This window comes from Triticum aestivum, chromosome 2B (assembly GCF_018294505.1).
Source record: "Triticum aestivum cultivar Chinese Spring chromosome 2B, IWGSC CS RefSeq v2.1, whole genome shotgun sequence".
NCBI lineage: Eukaryota > Viridiplantae > Streptophyta > Magnoliopsida > Poales > Poaceae > Triticum > Triticum aestivum.
In genome coordinates, this window is record NC_057798.1 from 727928645 (window position 1) to 727951702 (window position 23058).

General features: G+C 49.9%; 1 pseudogene; it reads left to right on the forward strand.

The window, feature by feature from the left end:
• Positions 1–1160: 1160 nt before the first annotated feature.
• On the forward strand, positions 1161–21559 carry LOC123042327 (tropinone reductase homolog At2g29290-like; annotated as a pseudogene).
• The last annotated feature ends 1499 nt before the right edge of the window (positions 21560–23058 follow it).

Genomic DNA, 23058 nt, shown 5'->3' on the forward strand with positions numbered 1-23058 from the left:
GACCCCACAAAACGCATGAAACTGCAAAATAACCATCAGTTTAAAGTTTTAGGCGAAAATAAAGACCAAAATAGAATCCCTAAACCATCCCAACCCGTAAAAAAATTTAAGGGGCACCGCAAACATCCCGACCGAACCCGTGAAAATAAGGATTTCACGGACGACCCGAGGACGACCTGTATACGTGAAAGACCGTTGGCGGGAGTCCAACTGCCAGCGGAAACTTCATGGCTTGCTCCCGTCCGCCCGTCCCCGGCCGCAACGCCAGCCCTCACTGCCGAGCCCGCCGGCCGTCCGCCGAGCCTGCCTGCGGTTCTCTCGACGAGGAGCTAGCTAGCTAGCTAGCCAGCCAGCCGAATCGATTCGAATGGATCAACTAGCTAGCTAGCTAGCAGCTCAATGGATGTGCGTGTAGCCAGCGAATGGAAGAGTTCGGCCGCCGCCCGCGCTGCCCCGGCGGCCTTGGCCTCCGCCCACGCGCAGCGGCCGTCTGCTGCTGCAGTCGGCACTGCTGCTGGCCCCGGCTCGGTCAGGCTTGCTGGCGAGCACGAGGAGATGGTCGCGGAGGCAGGACGCGCACACGCCGAAAGGACGAAGGTCGAGATGGGAAGGGTGTGAGGAAGAAGATGGTATATTTAGAAAATATTTCTTTTTACGGGTTGATTATACGGGTTCTGTTCGACCGCAGCTAAAATCGACACTTATAATCTGTTTTCCTCAACCCGTAAAATACTTATGCAGGTCGTGGTTTTACGGGGTCTGCTAGAGTTGCTTTAAGTAAATCCCGACAAAGGAAGGTGCATTCCGCATATTAGATGGTTGCCGCAGGTCCAATAGAATTCCCACCATTTTGCATGACCTCGACAACATCCATACAGTCAAATTCGACCAGCATACTCCCCGCAAAAGAGAAGGGAAATCGATAAGTATACAATTGCATCCCACGTAGCAACGTCATGTTTGCCTCACTCATGAAGTCATGTTCATTTTCTCCGGTTAGTGGAGGCGGCTAAGCCTCCAACGTTGACAGCTTATTTTGTTGCACTTTTGTGCGTGCCTTCAAGTCCTATCCGGCTATATATAAATTCAATACCCAACAACCAACGACAGACAATCCTCTCACCCAAGCCAGCCCACAGAGGAGAAGCGAGAGGGGTAGCATGGCGGTTGACTATGGGAGCAGGGAGGAGAGGTGGAGCCTGGCCGGCACCACCGCGCTCGTCACCGGCGGTAGCAAAGGGATAGGGTAAGTATATCCACACATGTACGCATTCACGCACGCATGCCTCTCTTAATTAATTCTACAAGTGCAGCCAATACTCGTAAATTACTTCCTAATCGTAATTTGTCCTAGGCATGCCATCGTGGAGGAGCTTGCCGGGTTTGGGGCGAGGGTGCACACCTGCTCCCGGAATGGGGTGGAGCTATAGAGGAGTGCCGTCGACGGTGGGGGGAGAAGAACCTGCAGGTCACCGTCTCCGTCTGTGATGTTTCCATACGTGCCGACAGGGAGAAGCTTATGGAAACAGTCCGAGAAACTTTCAATAGCAAGCTTGACATACTAGTAAGTCTATTACTAATTTAATTGGTCTGTCTAAGGCATATCCAAATGTGCTTTAGTTATTGCACAGCTAAGTGACTCAATCAAACAGAAGGAAAAAAAACTAATGAAAATGTTTGCACGAATCTTCACTTAAAATCAATGACATAGGCCTTAGATGTGCAATACTTATGGCACATTTAGATTTGCTTTAGAAAAACTGTAACTTAATCTACTAAGATAGTAAGGGGAAATACACAGGAGTGACTGGGTGCTCCATCCCCTATACGAAAATTAAATTTGGAAAATAACAGGAAAATAAAAAAAAACTGAAATCTTTGGATCTCAAACTTGGGTGCCCAATCTACTCCCGTATGAACTTTTGTAGAAAAATACCAGGAAATGTATATGTGGCGAAGAAAATACAGTCCAAACTAAAATCCATCCGACCCGTTTTTTTTCTATAGATATGATTTTTTTTGCCTTTTTTGGTATTTTTTCACGAAATTTCACACGGCAATAGATTAGGCTCTTAGGTTTCGTATCCCAAAACCCCGCCCAAAAAATTGAAATTTACCGGTACTTTTTTTGAACTTAATGTTCATACGGGGGTGTGGAGCACCCAAGTGCTGCCAATCCTTTTTGGATAGTAAGCTCCTTCAATTTTGGTCCTCCTGGTGCAGTGGCGGCTGTGGGGCCGCTATAGGGTGTGTTGATGGTTGAGGTTCCTATTTTTTTTCTTTTCTATTATAGTTTTAAAATTTCTTTTGCCATATTTTAATTCATGAATATATATTAAAAAAATTTGAACATTGTTTAATACCTAAATAAATTTTTAATTTGATGAACATTTTTCTAAAAAATATTTTTAAATTTTGTGAATAATATTCGTAATCCATGAATATTTTTAGAATTTTTAATTATTTTCCAAAAATTCAAGTATTTTTAGTCTACAAAATTTAAAAATATATATTTTTGAAAAATCCATGAACATCTTTTGATTTAACAAACATTTTCAAATAAAGAAAGACAATTGGCTTTTTATAAAATTGCAGGGGAGCAAGCCAGTGGAGCAGGGAGGCGAACTGAGTGAGCGAGAGGTTTGTGGGTTGGCTCATGTGGATGTTACAACAACAATTCAATTCCATGGTTTCAACGTAGAATATGAGCTCCAAGGGAACCACACGCCGACCACCAGCCGACATCGAGGTCAAAATGTTTAAAGATATCACAACTCCACAACAAACAACTTCACTCTCCTCTCGGAATAAATACCGTCTCTAGCAGCACCCCAACACAATATACAAATGAAAAAACACCACCAGAACATAATTAAAACCCAGCCAACATTGATAAACTAAAACGAAACAACCGGCCATAATAATCTGCTAGAGAAAAAATGACTTAATCCCATGAGTGAATAACGGTGCTGCGCAGCGTGCATTAGCCTTTAGTAATAATAAGATACTAAGCTCCATAAATTTGGAGCCTCCTGGTGCATCGGGGTAGTAGGGGACGATATAGGCCCCACCTGAAAGGGTGTGTGCCGTTGGGCCAGCCGGGTTTTCGGGTTTTGAGAATGTATTACATGGTTTTTTTTGTGTTTTCAACAAAAATGTTGTTTTTATTTTGGTTTTCCCCGCTTTATCCTTTTCCTCTTTGTGTTTTCATTTTTCCTTATCTTTTTTATTCTTTCACATGCTATTTCATGAATATTTATTAAAAGTTGTGAGCATTTAAAAAGACTATGAAATTTTTCTAGAATTCGTGAACATTTTTTAATTCAAAAATATTTTTAATTCAAGAATGGTTTTAAGCTTCACCAGCATTTTTATATCTATGAACCTTTTTCAAATTCATGAACATTGTTTGAAATTCATGAATATTTAATAAAATGGGTGTCTTTTTAATTCACAACATTTAAAAAATCTAATATTTTTTACGAAAAATGTTAACTTATTTTGCTTTAATGAACTTCTTAAAATAAAAAAATATGGTATCCAATTTTTTATGAACCAGTAGAGCGGCAGAAAAAAGCTAAGGGAGCGAGCTAACTTAGCGAGAGCTTCATGGGCCAGCCCATATAAGCGTTATAACAATAATTGCACGGTCACAGCGTCGAATAAGACCTCCAGGGACTCACAACCACTACTGTGTGACGCCAAGGCCGAAATATGTAAGGACTCCACCACCCAGCTTACAACTCCACTCTTCTTTCAGAACAAATACCATCTCAAACAGCAACCTAACATGATAGACGAATGAAATAAAAATATAATTAAAACCTAAGGCAGTGTAAACAAAACCATGACATAAAAACCGACCACAATAACTTTTCCTCGAGAAAAAAGAGTTGATCCGATGAGTGAAGAACGACACAGCAAAGCACGCATTAGCCTCTAGTAAATTATATCCATAAAAATTAACCATGTGACATGCTCGTCCTGCCTATAACTAAGAGAGGCCCAGCTCGCTCTAAGTAGGGTATCTGTAAAGGATCATTTTTTTTCCGTTTTTGTTGAATTAATTGCTGTCACTATATATGTAGGTGAACAATGCAGGGCAATTGCTCTTCAAGCCCACTACTGAATGTACAGTGGTGGAATACTCAAATCTGTTGACCACCAACTTGGAGTCGAGCTTCCATCTCAGCCAGCTCGCACACCCTCTTCTCATACACGCTTCTATTGCCGGAGGAGGCAGCATCATCAACATGTCCTCCATTGGAGGCTCAATTGGCTATGCAGGCTCCGCAATTTATGCTACCACAAAAGGTAAACATGTACTTGCCAAGATATACAATAGACAATATTATTAATACATTATAATGGATATTTGTAGATGTTGCTAGTTATAGTGTGACTCTTTTAGCAATAACACTATATATAACGGTATTGAATGCCCTACTGTGTCTCTTTTAGTTATAGTTCGATTGAATGTATTGTCACGAAAAAATGTAGAGGAGAACCTTGTCTTGTCTCGCCCGCTCCCGCGAATGGGGAGGCCAACCCTTGCGCCGCCCACCTCCAGCCTCCCCCGCCCCCTCCCCCTCCCTCGCCACCGTCGGAACACGCCGTCGGGCAAAGCCCGGCCGGCATCGGTGGTGGCATGGCCTCTTCCCCTTCCTCGCGGTGGGCTGGCGCGGGACAGCGACACAACGCGGATACAACCGAGGCGACACGGCGGTGGTGTCCTGGTGTGGCGGCGCGGGCGGCTACTCATTGGGGGCGTGGTGGGGTGTGCCTGCGCGGGTGGCGGTTGTGGGCGTCCCGACCTAGATCTGGATCGGGTGGATGCTCTAGCCAGCTACCAGGAGGCGGCGCGGGCTGAGGCAGCATGGGCCGGCTGTCCCTGGTGGCTTTGGCTACTGGAGGGGACCGGCGTGGCGGCGTGCTCCTTGTTGGGGTGGTCTGGCGGCTCTATGGCTATGGTAACCACGTCCGGGGAGCAGATGGTGCGGATCGATGGGTAGGCGGCGCTTGTGTTCGGTGTCGTGTCTCTACCAGTGGTGCTGGCTGGCGGTGCAGCATGCCTCCTCCCCTGGTTCTAGGCCGAAGTAGAGCTGCGAGCTGGCCTCCTGCTCGGCGGATCTGGACGGTGCTCGGGGTGAGTTAGAGTTCGCGCCCCGGGAAGGTACGCTTGGGATCGTCCCGGGAGGTGCCCGTGGGTACGGTGGATGTTGGTGGTGGTCGGGGCTCCGCTACACTGTTCGGCAGATCAGTGTCAACGGCTACAGTCAAGGCATCGTGCGAGCGGGCTCGGCGACGGCCATCGGTCATCACGGAGTAGGGTCTTCCCCGTTCATCGGGTACGGCTGGGGATCCAGGCGTGGATGCCTCCTACTGTGGAGGCGTCCACCCGTACTTTGTGGCTGATGCCGGGATAGGAGCGAAAGGTGTCGCCTTTTCTCCTCCTTCCGTGGCAGATGCACTGTGATCTGGACGGTTGGTGGAGTCCTGGACATGGATGCCGGGGTGGCGGCCCTGGATGGCGGTCCGCATGGTTGGCTCTCCGGCGGGCATGTCGGGGATGGCATTACATCTTGGTCGTGTGGGCGGTGAGAGGTGGTGCACCGGGTGGCTCAGGTGTGCTCTTTGTCTCTGACGGTGGTCGAGCCCCAATCCGGATCTGGAAGATCTATGCTCCTCACGCTTGCCCTGGAGACCTCGGGGTGACGCGGGGGAGCTGTCGAGCGAAAGCTTCGTGCTCTGTCGCTGACAATGACGACGCTCGCGGGCGTCGTTATCTTCTTGAAGACGTCATCATGGCGCTCCTCTCCATGTCCGGGTTCTGGCTAAAAACCTCTGTCTGTTGTAGACTCGGCAACGACGACGCCTAATGCCATTATCCTCCTGGGGCGTTGTTGTGGAGCTTAGGTGTTATAGGGCTTAGCGCGGTGTTGCTTTAGCTTATCTTGTACTTTATTTCGGTAGCGTAGTCGTTCTGCGTGATCCGATCATCTTGGGATCGGCAGTGTTTGGGGGCCATCCATCTCCTTCTATCTTTCGGTCGTGTACTCTGAATGATTGTTGATTTATATATAAAGTGGGGCAAAAGCTTGTGTCAAAAAAAATATTGCCCCAACAAAATGGTCCATTGTTTCTATGAATTCTGAAGGGAAAAAATGGATCGATGTCCTTGTTTTTTTTCTCTCTCATTGTTGTGCTTCTCGTCCTTTATCATGTAGGTGCAATGAACCAACTTACAAGGAGTTTGGCCACCGAGTGGGCCTCTGACAAGATTCGTGTGAATGGCATCGCCCCAGGATTTGTCACAACCGACATGCTTAAAGATGTAAGCAACGACCTAGCATATATTTTGATTAAAGAACAACACACGAATTTAATTTGATTTGGTAGCTCTAAGATAGTAAGTTCACTTGCATGCATCCATTTTATTAATTATTTATAAAATACTTACAAAATATATCTGAAGCCATCATCTTGGCAACATCTGTTGCTAGTCTTGTCTATTTGATGAAGAGGTGCCGATTGTCTGAGCCAAATACCAAATAGACATCGCACCAAAGCCTAACATCTAAAGCTGGAGGCCCCAACCAAGCCGCATTGCTGGGTCTGGCCCACACACCGGTCTGACGCACTCTCAGAGGTCACCGCCGCCGTCTACCACCGATCCATCTCTAGAGCAGGTACTGACACATCGCCCTTGCCAGGCCTGCTATTGACGCCACCATGGCACCAGACAACAACACCATCCTGCACGTATCCATCAACACGCGCTTGTCGCCGAAACTTCGCAGCGCCATGCCACCGAGATCCGCCGTCAACCTTGTGGTAGATGTAACACCGCTCCTCCTCTTGTCCCCTCTGATGATGTTATGTACCTAGGGTAGGGTCATGGACCTATCTAGGATACCATACCCAAGGACATCCTTAGACGAAGCTACCTTCCAGTCGACCAAGAAGAACTCCACTCGACCGGCTAGAAGACACTCGACGAACCTAAAGACACTCGACCATGAAGACTCACTCGACCACCAGGAGTTCAGGATCTACTCTGTATCCAAACGGTATGTAATTAAGTAGTCTTAATGGTCATGATCACACTTTATGTAGGGCGTTACCAGTAACGCCCGGTCTTAATGTACTTTAACCCTCTGCTACGTGGGTTGGCTGGGGTCCTGGCGTCCTCTATATAAGCCACCCCCCTCCACTGGTAGAAGGGTTCGCACCCCTGTAACTCATATACACATAAACCAGTCGACCGCCTCCGGGCTCCGAGACGTAGGGCTATTACTTCCTCAGAGAAGGGCCTGAACTCGTTAAACACTCGTGTGTACAACTACTCCATAGCTAGGATCTTGCCTCTCCATACCTACCCCTATTCTACTGTCAGACTTAGAACCACGACAGTTGGCGCCCACCGTGGGGCAGGTGTCTTAGCGACTTTTTGGAGAAGTTGCAATTTGTCCGATTGCCTTCATCATGGTTTCCGGCGGAGCTCTGGTCGAGGGCCGCGAGATCCGTCTCGGTGCGCTCGCTTTCATCGCCGACGACTCCGCTTGGCTCCAGGAGACACCACTCGACATCGACGCGTTCCCCGTCCGCGGGGCGACGCACTTTCGGGCGTGTGTCCGCGGCGTCCTGCTGCGGCAGCCGTCGACTCCTTACCGGTCGACTCCTGTGCTGTCTTCCCTTCCTGTCTCCCGCCAGCGCAAGCGCTCCGGTCGGTCGAGGCTCCAGCGATGGGTGAGACACGCAGTGGCTCGCCAATCGGCCACCACCCAAGTCGCGGCAATTGAGCCCAACGAATCTCTCTACGGCCTGTTCGACCTGTCGACTGGCTCCGTAGAGACTGCATCCGAGTGCGATAGCAGTGATCCGGCGGCGGAGGTCCTGATGGTCAACGGGCCTCGTAGCCCTCCCGGTTTCCCCCGCAATGACGGGATGGACGATGGGGGCGACCCCGCTCAGGCCCACGAAGAGTATCAGCCCGAGCCACTCACTTCTCAGCAGAGGGAAGAACTTCGCCGCCGGAACATGGATGCCCTGCATACTCCCATTGCAGGAGAAACTCCTGAGGCTCGTGCCCTGGAAGAGGCGCGTTTGGCCAACCTGGCTGAACGCACTCGACTGGAGAACCTCCAGCGAGCACTCGACGAGCGTGCGCGTCAGCGAGTACCCGACTCCCGTCGACGTCAGCTCTTTCCGCAACCGACTCAGATATATCGAACCCCGATTCAAAATTTGGCAGCTGCAGCCCGTATAGCGGAGTCAATTCAGCCCTCTCAGTCGGAGGCATGAAGAGGCTTGATGCAGATCAGAGATTTGCTCCGGGCGGCAGGAGATCAGAATTCAGTTGTGTCGCAGTCGCGCAACAGGATTCATAGTCGATCCGTCGCTGCGAATACTGTTCAGTCGGCTCACAGCCCAAGGTCGCCTCCGAGGCGAGTGGGACGTGAAGGCCTGCGGGACCACTATGATGATCGTTTTGATCGTGATGATAGGCGTCGAGTGCCCACTCCTCCCCCGAGAAGTGGGTCTAACGCCCATCGGCAGCAAGATGACAGGCGCCATCTCAGTGTTGGGCGGAGAGCTCCAGTCGAACCCAGAGAGCTGGGCTTTGACGCGAGATCCATCATCGTGCAAGGTTTGGTCGACCGGAACAGAGCTCATAGAGGTGGCCATGACAGAGATGTGCCCACAAGCAGCCGAGTCCATGTTTCAGGTCCAGAATGCTTTAGCAGAGCCATCAGAGTCGCAGTGATACCCCCCAACTTTAGGTTGGCGACTGGAGTAAGTAAGTTCACCGGAGAGTCTAAGCCTGAAACTTGGCTTGAAGACTACCGAGTGGCTGTACAAATTGGTGGCGGTAATGATGAGGTGGCCATGAAGCATTTGCCACTTATGCTAGAGGGTTCGGCCAGGGCGTGGTTGAATCAGTTAGCTCCTAGCAGCATTTACACCTGGGAAGATCTTTCCCGAGTGTTCGTCAGGACGTTCGAGGGAACTTGCAAGCGACCGGCTGGATTGACAGAGCTGCAAGTTTGCGTACAAAAGTCGAGTGAAACATTGAGAGATTACATCCAGAGATGGATCACTTTGCATCATACTATAGAGAATGTGTCAGACCATCAAGCGGTATGCGCCTTCAAGGATGGTGTCAAGAACATGGAGTTGAGCCTGAAGTTTGGTCGAACTGGAGATATGACCCTGAGTCGGATGATGGAAATAGCCACCAAGTACGCCAATGGCGAAGAAGAGGACCGACTCCGGAGTGGCAAGTACAAGCCAAGTCAGACGGAGAAAGGAAACTCCAGTCGGAAGCAGAAGCGAAAGGCCGAACCGGCTGCTCCTGGAGAGGCTCTGGCCGTGACTCAGGGCAAATTCAAAGGGAAGCCCAAAGGATCTTGGAACCCCAAGAAGGTAAAGGATAAGGAAGGTAATGACGTGATGGATCTACCGTGTCATATCCACACGAAGAAAGACGAAGAGGGTAACTTCATCTACCCAAAGCATACCACTCGCCAGTGCCGGCTCTTAATCCAGCAGTTTCAAGGAAAACAGCCGAAGGACAAAGAGAAGGAGTCGGACAAGGCTGAGGACAAGGAGGATAGTGATGGAGAGTACCCTCATGTCAACTCCACTCTGATGATTTTTGCTGATGTAGAGAGCAAAAGTCGACTAAAAGTGATCAACCGTGAGGTCAATATGGTCGCCCCGGCGACACCTAGCTATCTGAGATGGTCGCAAACTCCCATTACTTTTGACCAGTCTGATCACCCTACTCACATTGCCACCCCTGGGAGGCAAGCGCTGGTGGTCGACCCAGTCGTCGAAGGCACTCGACTGACGAAGGTATTGATGGATGGCGGTAGTGGATTGAATATACTGTATGCAGAGATGCTCAAGGGAATGGGCATTCCGATGTATAGGCTCAGTTCCAGCAACATGAGTTTTCACGGAGTCATCCCTGGAAAGAAGGCTGAGTCACTCGGCCAAATAGCTCTGGATGTAGTGTTCGGCGACTTGAAGCATTTCCGTAAAGAGAAGCTAACATTTGAAGTCATGGATTTCTGAAGCGCCTACCACGCCATTTTGGGAAGACCAGCCTATGCCCGCTTCATGGCTCGGCCATGTTATGTGTACCTCAAATTAAAGATGCCTGGCCCCAAAGGCGTGATCACTATCACTGGCAGCCGGAAGAAAGCAGAAGAGTGTTTCCAGAAAGGCTCAAAGATTGCGGATGACCAGATAACAGTAGTAGAACTGGAGGAATACAAGAAGAATGCAGATCCGAGTGATTTGCTGCGGGCCAAGAAGCCCGCCACAGAGTCAGCATTTCAGTCGTCTGGGGAGACGAAGCCAGTTCATATCCACCCGACTGACCCCAATGCAGCTCCGACCCATATTTCCACAACACTCGACTCTAAATAGGAAGAAGCGCTCATCCAGTTCCTCCGTGAGAACTGGGACATCTTTGCATGGAAGCCAGCTGACATGCCGAGTGTTCCCAGGGGGCTGGCTGAGCATCGCCTTAGAGTCGACTCAAAAGCGAAACCTGTTAAAGAACATCTTCGACGGTCCACCGTTCAGAAGAAAAAAGCCATTGGCGAGGAGGTGGCTCGACTCCTTGCAGCAGAGTTTATCCGAGAGATATACCACTTCGAGTGGCTCACCAATGTCGTCATGGTTCCCAAGAAGGACAACTCCCTTCGCATGTGCATTGATTTCAAAAATATCAATCGGGCCTGCCCAAAAGATCACTTTCCTCTCCCTCGCATCGACCAAATTGTCGACTCGACCGCAGGGTGCGAGAGATTGTCTTTTTTAGACGCTTATTCCGGGTATCATCAGATCCGTCTGTATGGACCTGACGAAATCAAAACAACTTTCATCACTCCATGTGGGTGGTTCTGCTATATCACCATGCCATTCGGCCTCAAGAATGCCGGAGCCACGTTCATGAGAATGATTCAAAAGTGTTTACTCACTCAAATCAGTCGGAATGTGGAAGCGTACATGGATGATATCGTGGTCAAGTCGCGAAAGGGTTCCGACCTATTGACTGACCTAGCTGAAACATTTGCCAATCTCAGAAGGTATGATATCAAGCTCAATCCATCGAAGTGCACATTCGGAGTACCTAGCGGAAAGTTACTCGGTTTTCTCGTTTCAGAACGAGGAATCGATGCTAACCCAGAAAAAGTTGGCACCATACTCCGAATGAAGCGCCTTGTGCGTGTGCACGACGTCCAGAAGCTTACTGGATGCTTGGCCGCGTTAAGTCGACTCATCTCTCGCCTCGGTGAAAAGGCATTGCCCCTTTACCGACTGATGAAGAAGGCAGACAAGTTCGAGTGGACTCCAGAAGCTGATGCAGTGTTTGCCGAGTTAAAAACTCTGCTCTCCACCCAGCCGGTGCTTGCTGCTCCAATCAGCAAAGAGCCTCCGTTGCTTTATATTGCAGCCACAGGACAAGTCTTCAGTACAGTACTTACGGTCGAGCGGGAAGAAGAAGGGAAAGCCTTCAAAGTTCAGCGCCCAGTGTATTATCTCTCTGAAGTTTTGACCCCATCGAAGCAAAGATATCCTCATTATCAGAAGCTTGTATATGGGATCTACATGACCATGAAGAAGGTTGCTCATTATTTCTCTGATCATGACATTACAGTCGTCAGCGACGCACCATTGTCAGAGATTCTGCACAACAGAGGTGCAACTGGTCGAGTGGCTAAATGGGTAATTGAACTCCTTCCCCTTGATGTCAAATTCAAGGCAAAGAAAGCCATTAAGTCCCAGGCTATAGCAGATTTCCTTGCCGAGTGGATTGAACAACAGCAGCCGACTCAAGTTCACTCGGAGCATTGGACCATGTTCTTTGATGGATCTAAGATGTTAAATGGTTCCGGTGCTGGGGTTGTTTTGGTTTCCCCCCGAGGAGATAAACTCAGATATGTGCTCCAAATCCACTTTGATTCCTCCAACAATGAAGCAGAATATGAAGCACTCTTGTATGGGTTGCGCATGGCCATTTCACTCAGCGTCCGTCGCCTTATGGTCTATGGCGACTCAGATTTGGTGGTCAATCAGGTGATGAAGTAATGGGACGTTAGAAGCCCAGCCATGACTGGATACTGCAATGCAGTGAGGAAGCTCGAAAAGAAGTTCGAAGGGTTAGAGCTCCACCACATACCCCGACTGAAAAATCAAGCAGCTGATGATTTGGTGAAGATAGGATCCAAGAGAGAAGCCATCCCCAGTGATGTGTTCTTGGAACATATCCACACTCCGTCAGTCGTAGAAGATCCTTTTACCGACGAAGCTCCGCAACCTAAGAGTGTTACGGATCCGACTGAGGTTGAAGTCCCAGCAGTGGTCGACCTGATCATGGAAGTTTTAGTGATCACTCCCGATTGGACAGTACCATATATCGCGTATATCTTGAGGAAAGAACTCCCGGAGGACGAAGAAGAGGCTCGGCAGATCGTCCGCCGATCTAAGGCCTTTACCGTGATAAGGGGACAGCTGTACAGAGAAAGCGCGACTGGAGTTGGTCAGAAATGCATAACACCGGAGAAAGGTCGAATAATCCTTGATGACATCCACTCGGGGACCTGTGGCCATCATGCGTCCTCTCGGACCATCGTGGCCAAAGCATACCGAGCCGGATTTTATTGGCCAAGAGCGAATGAAATGGCGAAGGAGATAGTCGACAAGTGCGAGGGATGTCAATTTTACTCCAATATGTCACACAAGCCCGCGTCAGCTTTGAAGACTATACCACTCGTCTGGCCCTTTGCAGTATGGGGTTTGGACATGGTCGGTCCTTTGAGAACAGGCAGAAGTGGTTTTACCCATGTGCTGGTAGCAGTCGACAAGTTCACCAAGTGGATCGAAGCTAAACCCATCAAGAACCTTGATGCCGGTACTGTTGTCAGCTTCATCAGAGAATTGATATTCAGATATGGAGTCCCGCACAGCATCATCACTGACAATGGGTCAAACTTCGATTCCGAAGAGTTCAGAGCTTTCTGCATGTCTCAAGGCACACGAGTCGACTATGCTTCAGTTGCTCATCCACAGTCGAATGGACAGGCAGAACGAGCCAACGGTTTGATTCTCAAAGGATTGAAACCCCGTTTGATGCGTGATCTCAAGCATGCGGCTGGTGCATGGGTCGACGAACTTCCCTCGGTGCTTTGGTGGTTAAGGACCACACCCAACCGGTCGACTGGAAGAACTCCATTCTTCTTGGTCTACGGAGCTGAAGCAGTCTTGCCGAGTAACCTTCTCCACAATGCTCCCCGGGTCGAGCTCTACACCGAAGCTGAAGCAGAACAAGCGTGGCAGGATGCAGTCGACCTTTTAGAGGAAGAAAGGGAGATGGCTCTGATCAGATCGACCATTTACCAACAAGACTTGCGTCGCTTCCACGCCAAAAACGTGAAGAGTCGAGCCTTCCAGGAAGGAGATTTAGTTCTCCGAGTGGATCAGCAGAAACCACACAAGCTTGCTCCTTCTTGGGAAGGTCCCTTCATCGTCACCAAGGTTCTCCACAATGGAGCATACCGTCTTTACAATGTCGAGCATCAGATCAACGAGCCCCGAGCTTGGAACGCGGAGCTTCTCCGCCCCTTTTACACTTAAGTATTCACTCGAATGAGTTGTAATAAAAGTACTTCTGTAGTTTATTTATCAAAGACAAGAGCTTTATAATTTTCCCAGTAATCGTTATTTCTTTTGTCCACACAAAACAATCCCCCAGTGGGTGGCTTGGCTGCGAATCCGATTCGCCCAAGTCTGTAAAAAAATCCTAACCGAGTGGTGAGCCAGTCTCCCACACGAAGGCTTAGCTGCGAAATCCGTTTCGCCTAAGATAAACAAAATCCTACCGAGTGGTAAGCCAGCCTTCCACTCGGAGGCTTAGCTGCAGTCCAAGTACTCGCCTAAGATAAACAAAATCCTACCGAGTGGTAAGCCAGCCTTCCACTCGGAGGCTTAGCTGCAGTCTAAGTACTCGCCTAAAAAAATCTACCAAGGTAAGGCTTCCACTCGGCTAGCTGCATAATACTCGCCTAATAAACAAAATCCTACCGAGTGGTAAGCCAGCCTTCCACTCGGAGGCTTAGCTACAGTCCAAGTACTCGCCTAAGATAAACAAAATCCTACCGAGTGGTAAGCCAGCCTTCCACTCGGAGGCTTAGCTGCAGTCCAAGTACTCGCCTAAGATAAACAAAATCCTGCCGAGTGGTAAGCCAGCCTTCCACTCGGAGGCTTAGCTGCAGTCTAAGTACTCGCCTAAGATAAACAAAATCCTACCGAGTGGTAAGCCAGCCTTCCACTCGGAGGCTTAGCTGCAGTCTAAGTACTCGCCTAAGATAAACAAAATCCTACCGAGTGAGTAAGCCAGCTTCCACTCGGAGGCTTAGCTCAGTCATTACGCTCGCCAAAGTACAAAAATACCGTACCGAGTGCAAGAGCGAGCAGGTTCTCCCTCGTCGCTTCTAGCTGCCCAACAAATACAACGTGTGCTTGCAAGGAGGACGAGTGCAGGTCGACTGCTACCCTCTCTCCGACTCCGCCACAAGTACTAATGTTCTGCAAGGAGACAAGTCAAGGTCGCGCTCCTCAAGGTCTGGCCGAGCTACGCACAAACACAACGTGCTGCTTTGCAAAGGAGGATGAGAGTGCAGGTCGACTGTTACCCTCTCCTTCCAGAGCTACGCCACCAATACAAAATCCTACCGAGTGAGAGAGCCAAACCTCCCACTCGGGGGCTTAGCGTGCAAGCCCAAGTGGCTCGCCTAAGTATCTTGAAATCCTACCCGAGTGGAGAGCAGACCTCCCCACTCGGGGGCGGCTAGCTGCTAGCCCAGTGCTCGGCCTAGTATGCTTGAAATCCTGACCGAGTGGAGAGCAGACCTCCCACTCGGGGGCTTAGCTGCAGCCCAGTGCTCGCCTAAGTATCTGAAATCCTACCGGGTGGAGAGTAGACCTCCCACTCGGGGGCTTAGCTGCAGCCCAGTGCTCGCCTAAGTATCTGAAATCCTACCGAGTGGAGAGCAGACCTCCCACTCGGGGGCTTAGCTGCAGCCCAGTGCTCGCCTAAGTATCTGAAATCCTACCAAGTGGAGAGCAGACCTCCCATTCGGGGGCTTAGCTGCAGCCCAGTGCTCGCCTAAGTTTTTGAAAATCCTACCGAGTGGAGAGCAAACCTCCCACTCGGAGGCTTAGCTGCAGCCCAGTGCTCGCCTAAGTTTTTGAAAATCCTACCGAGTGGAGAGCAAACCTCTCACTCGGGGGCTTAGCTGCAGCCCAGTGCTCGCCTAAGTGTATTGGGGAACAAGTCGATTGCAATGAGCGCTTCGCTTTAAACCTGCAAAAGACACTTCAAACAAAAGGCAAACATATTCAACGACTGAATCCAAGTTCTGATAACACCTAACGGAACCGAAAGTGCTCAGGCGCTAGGCCTGTTAAGGTTTGTCGGTTACAAAACTCACTCGGCATACCGAGGCAAATTTAAAGTATCAAGCTCAGAAGTTTTTTACCCCTCTTGTGGAGGGCTGGAAGGCGCAACAAACTCGTCCAGGTCAATTCCATCTGCAATTCGAGTGGCGGCGGCGATGAAGGTCTCCATGAAGGATCGGAAATCGTGCTTCTTGGTGTTAGCCACCCTAAGGGCCACCAGCTTGTCCTCTCGCGCATCCTTGCAATGAACGCGGACCAGAGACAGAGCAACATCCGCACCACACCTGGCCGAAGACTTCTTCCACTCCTGCACTCGACTTGGGACCTCGTTCAGTCGAGTCATCAGAGACTCGAGGTCGTTCTGGAGTGTTTCTCTTGGCCCGAGTGTTGTGTCGATGCGAGAAGTTGCGACCTTCAGCCTTGCGAGATAGTCGATGACAGCAGCAACACAAGATTCAAGCCGGAGCACATTCATGGCGACTTCATCTTTCACGGGAGAGTTGATGGGGTCCATGTTTACTTCCAGTCGACCAGTCTCCTCTTCAAAGTTCTGGCAAAATTCTGCAAGCACAACCACCGAGTCAAGACAATAGTCAGAGGTTACAGTTAAAATATTTGTTTGATACAAAAGATTACCTTCAAGCATGAGGAACAACTTCTTGGCGAGTCCACCCAGATAAGCCTCCAGATCGTTCTTCTTTCTCATCAACTCACTGGCCTTGTCGTTCAGGGTGGTCTTGTCACTTTTCAGTCGACTGACCTCCTGGTTGGCAGCATCAAGAGCAGCTTTCAGATTGGTGTTTTCTTCTTCAAGCTTGGTCACTGAAGCCAGCTTCTCATCTGCAAGCTTGGTCTTCTCTAAAGCAGTTTTTTGCATCTCAGCCAAGTCAAGGTCTTGCTTCTTCAGGGCATCCCTCACTTTGTCTGCAAAGTTACAGTGAGATTAGATTCGGAAACAAGTGAGAGGCAAAGGCAGTCGTCAAAGGCCTCACCAAGCATACCTTTAGCTTCCTCCTTCGCCTTCGTCAAGTTCTCTTGGGCCAGTTTCAGATCGAGCTCGAGCTGAATGTGTTTGTTCTCCAACTCAGTATAACGAGCCGCAAGGTCACATGATTTCTACAAAGAACCAATCGACAGATGTCAAAGACAATTCACTTCCGAGTGAGTAAGGAAAAAATCATAGCGTTTCTAAGACTATGGCCGAATACAAACATTCGACCATAGTCTCGGGGACTACACCCAGTGAGTGCACTCAGCGTGCCCCCACTAGTTTCATCAGTTAGAGTCGACCAGTCGACCAACAAAAAAAACGGGAGATGTTCTTCAGACTATAGTCGACTGCCAGCAGTCGACCACAGTCTCGGGGACTACACCCAGTGGGTGCACTCAGCGTGCCCCCACCGGTCTATGAATCTATTCGACCTAGTCAAGTAAGGAAATTAAGACATAAAGCCTATGGTCGACTGCCAGCAGCCGACCATAGCCTTGGGGACTACACCCAGTGGGTGCACTCAGCGTGCCCCCACTAATCCGGAATTTCAATCGACACACCCAGTGGGTGTAGGACAAACTCTAAGATATCATATCCTAACAGAACAGGCAGTGACCGACTGACCTGAACATTACTCTGAAGAGCCGAACTGGTGTCATAGGCTGCCTGGCTGGCTTCTCGTATTGCCTTCACTTGCTCCATCATGACCCCCGCTTGGCGTATTGCTTCTTTAGCAGCACTAGCTTGGTCTTCTGGAACAGGGTAGGTTGAGAAAAGCGAGGGTTGAGTAGCACTCGACGACGAAGGACGAGCACTCGTCAACGGCACCGCAAAGGTTACGGTAGGCCGAGTGACATTGTCTCCCTCCACGACCAACGTCTCGGGTGCTGGCACGTCCTGAGTCGCCTTGCCAGCAGACGCCTTCTTGCTCCTCCTCTGCCTTGGTGGTTTCTCGTCGTCGTCGTCGGGAAGATCGATAACGACGTTAGATGAAGCTGCAGAAAGAATCAAAATTAGAGACAATAAGTCAATCGACTGAAAACGGCATCACAAGAGTCATACCAGGTTTTGAGGTAACAGCATCCTCCATCTCGTGGTCTTCAGCCCTGGCCGAAGTATCAGAAGTAGCAGCACTGCAGTTCCAGAAGTCAGTCGATTGGCCCATGAGTCGACCAAGAACAAGTTCATGAAACAGGGAAAACTCAAGACTACCATTACCCTGAGATAGTGGGGATCACCATCTTCATCTTCGGCAAGACCTTCGCAGGTTTCGATGGTGCCACTCGAGATTGCTTCGGAGCCTTCTCAGTCGACACCGGAGAAGTAGTCCGAGGGCGCTTGGTCGACTGGGTAGCGGTTGCGACCCCCTTACCACGCTCAGTCGCGGGATCATGGACAAGCTTCGAGCATCTTTCCGAGCGGGGAGGTGCAACTTCCTCCTCCTCCTCCTCCTCTTCCTCCTCATCAGAGTCATCACCCTCATCATCATCGCCAGCATCCGAATCCCACTCCTCCGGGCTTTCTCCCCCACTTCCTTCCTCCTCTTCAGTCGGCGTCTGCGCTCCATTGGGCATCGAGTATAACTCGGTGGTGGCCTATCAGACAGCAAAACAAAACAAAGATCAATCGACCAATTCGCAGCAAAGCAGAATGAATACAGCAATATTACAATTGGAGATAAGTGGTCATACCGTGTCCGGTGTATAAGTACAGTCGAGTGGTGGGATCCTCCTAGATCCTCGAGGGTTGTCCTTATTCCCTGTGATGGCTGCCACCCACCTCTCCAGTGTGGCGTCATTGACCGCTTCTGGATGGACCCGAGTGGTGTCTTCGGTACCACAGTACAGCCACATCGGGTGGCCTCGGTACTGAAGCGGTTGGATGCGCCGTCTAAGGAAGACCTCCAGAAGATCCATACCCGTCACTCCGTCCCTAACAAGTTGGACTACGCGCTCCATCAACATTTTCACCTGAGCTTTCTCCTCAGGAAGCACCTTCAGAGAAGAGGGTTTGTCCACTCGGTCCATGGAGAACGGAGGGAGACCAGTCGACTGCCCCGGCGTCGACTCGTCTTGGCAGTAGAACCAAGTCAACTGCCACCCTCTGACCGACTCAGGAAGGGTCATGGCCGGGAAAGTACTCTTATTCCTCATCTGAATCCCAAGACCACCGCACATCTGGATAACCTTAGTCCTCTCATCATCCGGACTCGCCTTTTTCACTGTCTGTGAGTGAAAGGTGAATGTGCTTAAAGAGACCCCAGTGTGGTCGACAACCCAGGAAGTTCTCGCACATGGACACAAAGGCAGCAAGATAGGCGATAGAATTGGGGGTGAAATGGTGAAGTTGCGCCCCAAAGAAATTCAGAAACCCTCGGAAGAAAACACTCGGCGGCAGAGAAAAGCCACGGTCTACATGAGTGGCTAGGAGAACGCACTCACCCTCCTGCGGCTGCGGTTGACACTCGGTCCCCGGAAGCCTTGCTGACCCGTGGGGGATCAGTCCCTCATTGGCCAGGTCATTGAGATCTGTCTCGGTGATGGTCGAGCAGATCCAATCCCCTTGGACCCAACCTTTAGGCAGGCGGGACCTTGACGAAGATCCGCCCCGACTGGACGGTCTCCCCTTCGCTTTCCCCGTCGCCGTCGCCTTCTTCGCGCGCTCTAAGGCCGCCATCTTCTCCTTCACCATTGTCGTCGGTGAAGCACGCGAGGAGTGGATAGGCGGAGGCGAGAGCAGGCGCAGTGGGCGGAGGCAAAGAGGGCGGAGAGAAGAATGGGAAGGCATTGTTCAAAAAACCCTCCCCCGGCGCTTTATATAAGGGCGCTTCTGAGTGGCTGACGAGTAGGTCCGGGCGGTCCTGTCACATCCCGAAACAGTCGCGCACGCACGATACGTGGCGAAAAAGGTGGCATGGAAATCGAGGCGGCCACGCCTTATCCCATCCGAGTACCGCGGTCCGCCCCGCTTCGCGCGCTTCCCAAAATTCGGATCCCGCAAAATCCGCTAACAGTAGATCAATCTGTCAGACGATATCTTTCCTGCGATCCGTCGCTCGGAAGTTCACTAAAGTTCAAAAAGTTCACTCGACAGAAGACAAGAATGGATCAAGGCGACTGAAGTAAAAGTTGACGCCAACGCCGAAAGAAAAATCGCTGATCCAAGATACGACATAATCAAAGCACGGGAAATAAGTCGGAGAAAATCATCAACTCCTTCCTCACTCGAACCTTGATCCATTCGGGGGCTAATGATGATGTTATGTACCTAGGGTAGGGTCATGGACCTATCTAGGATACCATACCCAAGGACATTCTTAGACGAAGCTACCTTCCAGTCGACCAAGAAGGACTCCACTCGACCGGCTAGAAGACACTCGACGAACCTAAAGACACTCGACCATGAAGACTCACTCGACCACCAGGAGTTCAGGATCTACTCTGTATCCAAACGGTATGTAATTAAGTAGTCTTAATGGTCATGATGACACTTTATGTAGGGCGTTACCAGTAACGCCCGGCCTTAATGTACTTTAACCCTCTGCTACTAGGGTTGGCTAGGGTCCTGGAGTCCTCTATATAAGCCACCCCCCTCCACTGGTAGAAGGGTTCGCACCCCTGTAACTCATATACACATAAACCAGTCGACCGCCTCCGGGCTCCGAGACGTAGGGCTATTACTTCCTCAGAGAAGGGCCTGAACTCGTTAAACACTCGTGTGTACAACTACTCCATATCTAGGATCTTGCCTCTCCATACCTACCCCCCATTCTACTGTCAGACTTAGAACCACGACACCCTCCAGCTAGCACTTGCTCCAAAACGATGATCTCGGGAGGAAGAACGACATCGAAGGTGTCATCATCGTCTGATCCGGTAGACCCAGATCTAGGGTTTTCCCGTGAACATCCCGATCGAGTTGACGTGACCTGCAACGACAATGCCTCAGGAAGGAAAGGACGTCACAGGCGCCGCCATTGTCCGCCAAGACCGCAGTCAGGCACGTTTTTCATCAAAAACCGCGTCGTTCTGATCTCGCGGCTGACTGGAACCACGTGGAGCCTCGCCATGAAGGCGTATGTCGCCACCGGTACTCCGGCAGATATCCTCCATCTCCTCACCGGAGCCCTCATTGCGCTGCCGACCATCCACATGAAGAATGGATGACGGATTTGGGTGGCATCCAGATCCGCGGCCGCCGCCATGCCCACCATCACCAGAGAACCCGCCGATTCCCAACGACCATGTGAGCTTGCACCACCGCCACACGACTAGAGGCGCCACCCTGGCCGCTACGCATGTGCTCCTCGTTGGACTCGCCCCAGTCGATCCATGAGGGTCGCCGCCACATCCAGCACCCCGGCCCTTTCGGTGTCGGGCCCGCCGCCACCGCGGCCTATGCCGGTGACAGCGGAAGACGGGAGGCCGCGTCTTGGTTGGCTGCTGGCGGCGCTGAGATCGCCCCTTAGCGGCGCCCTGGGGAGGTGTCGCGAGGGGGCTCTCTGGATGGTGTACTTACGACGCTTAGACGCTCCAAGTTCACATTACCTGAGTAGAAAAAGATTTCAACATCCAAAATGATGTGTGTGTGTTTTGAAGTTTCCAAAATGATGTGTTAGTTGCACCAAAATAGCTACTCCCTCCGTCTCATAATACAAGATGTTATTATATCTAATATGTGAGTATATCGAATGTAATAACTATATTATAGGACGGAGGGAGTTGCTCTTAATTAATTGAAGAGAGCACTAGTGATTTTTTTTACTATGGTACTACAAGATTCAGAGACTGTCGGTTTAAATTGATGAGAGCGTAACTTGATGTATTTATTCGTCTTTCCATCTAAGATTATCTTGCAAACTGATAGCAAGTTTTCTTATCTTTTCTAGCTAAATGTGGATAACAAGTGGTTTTTGTGTGGATTGCACAGATGGATACAGAGTACGTGAAGGAAGAGCACTCGAAGACCCCATTGGGACGGAGCGGCAAGCCGGTGGAGATAGCCTCGGCAGTGTCATTTTTGTGTATGCCGGCAGCGTCTTTCATCACCGGCCAGATCATTTGCATCGATGGTGGTCGAACCATTAGTGCTTAGCCATCACCACCGCTCCATAAGTTATTGAATATTTGGCGAATACCACCGTGGGAGAGTGAAATAATAATAAATATAAATCAAGAAATGTCACGAGATAGCATATGTGTACGTGCGCAAATTTCTGCCTAGTCTTTGTGCTGGACATATGTAATGGTGATTCTGGTTAGCAACTTAATTAAGATGGATTGTAATGTATTTTATGTTGAATGAATAAGATTCTAATTACCAGCAAACGAAAGATGGATATGGATAGAGGACTAGTTTAGATTAACTATATATAAGCTTTTCCACGACGAGAGCTTCCTCACCTGAAAACTTGAAAGGGTCATATAGTATATTCTAGCACACCTACACACCGGTAAGCTAATTGGTTATACTCTAGGTCATTACATTAAAGTCAGCAGCGGTGAGTCAGCCTGCAGGGCATGCCAATGTTCCTCGTCTAGCGCCTAGAGCTTGATCCGATCGAGCACCTGAGAAGCCGCAACATCGTCCGAGACGTCGACCACACTACAGGAATCGCATTCGAAGCCGAGTAGGCGAGTACCCAGCATAGTCGGCTAAGGCCCAGCCCAAACTATGTTCGACTTCATACAAGTCGAGTGTTACACTCAGTCTACACCCGGCCGACAACTGCGTGCGCTTACACCCACGCAATACACCCGGCCGATAACCGACTGTTTTCTATCGGGTTCTCGGCTTACCGTAATTAAGCTAGCTAGGTGTAAAGCACGGGCATTCAGCAAACTAAAGGCGGTTGAGGGTTAACGGCCTTGGCACGTGGCATCGGCCGTAAGCTAAGTGTAGTGTCAACTGCTCTCACCGTCTCTAAATATAAGCCCTTTTAAGATTTCAACACGAATTACATATAGATGTATATAGATACGCGTTCTTATATTATGAGACGGAGGAAGTATGTTTTAGAGTGTAGATTCACTCATTTTGCTCTGTATATAATTCATAATAGAATCTTTAAAAAGGCTTATATTTAGAAACAGGGAGTAATAGGTAAGTAAAGAACCCAAAGTACTAGGCATCACCACCTGACAGTGGGTTCCAGCTGCGGCCACATGGCACGAGGTGAGCCGAAGGTACTCTGGGAAATTCTGGGTTTGCCGCTTTGCTGACAAGATTGTATAAGTTCCTCTCTAGCCGACCCCTTATAAGGCTAGCCCTTATAAGAGGTTTACGGTTCGCGTCGGAGGTGATATAAGAGGCGAATTTGTCTGCGGCCAACCAGAAACTGTATATGAAACTGCAAAATTTTGAAAAAATGTTTCGCCAGAGATATGAATGAGAAACACTAAAGATGATCATTCATACATACATGCCATATAGTTCATCGGCGGCGGAAAGCGCGACGGCCTACCATAACCTAAACTGGCCAAAATGGAGCTCACCGGTGAGCCTTGCGGGTGCGGCAGCGGCGCCAATCACTCGTCGTCGGTGTCGGAGGTGAGGTCGACGTACTTGGCGTCCTGCGCTTCGGCTTCGCGGCA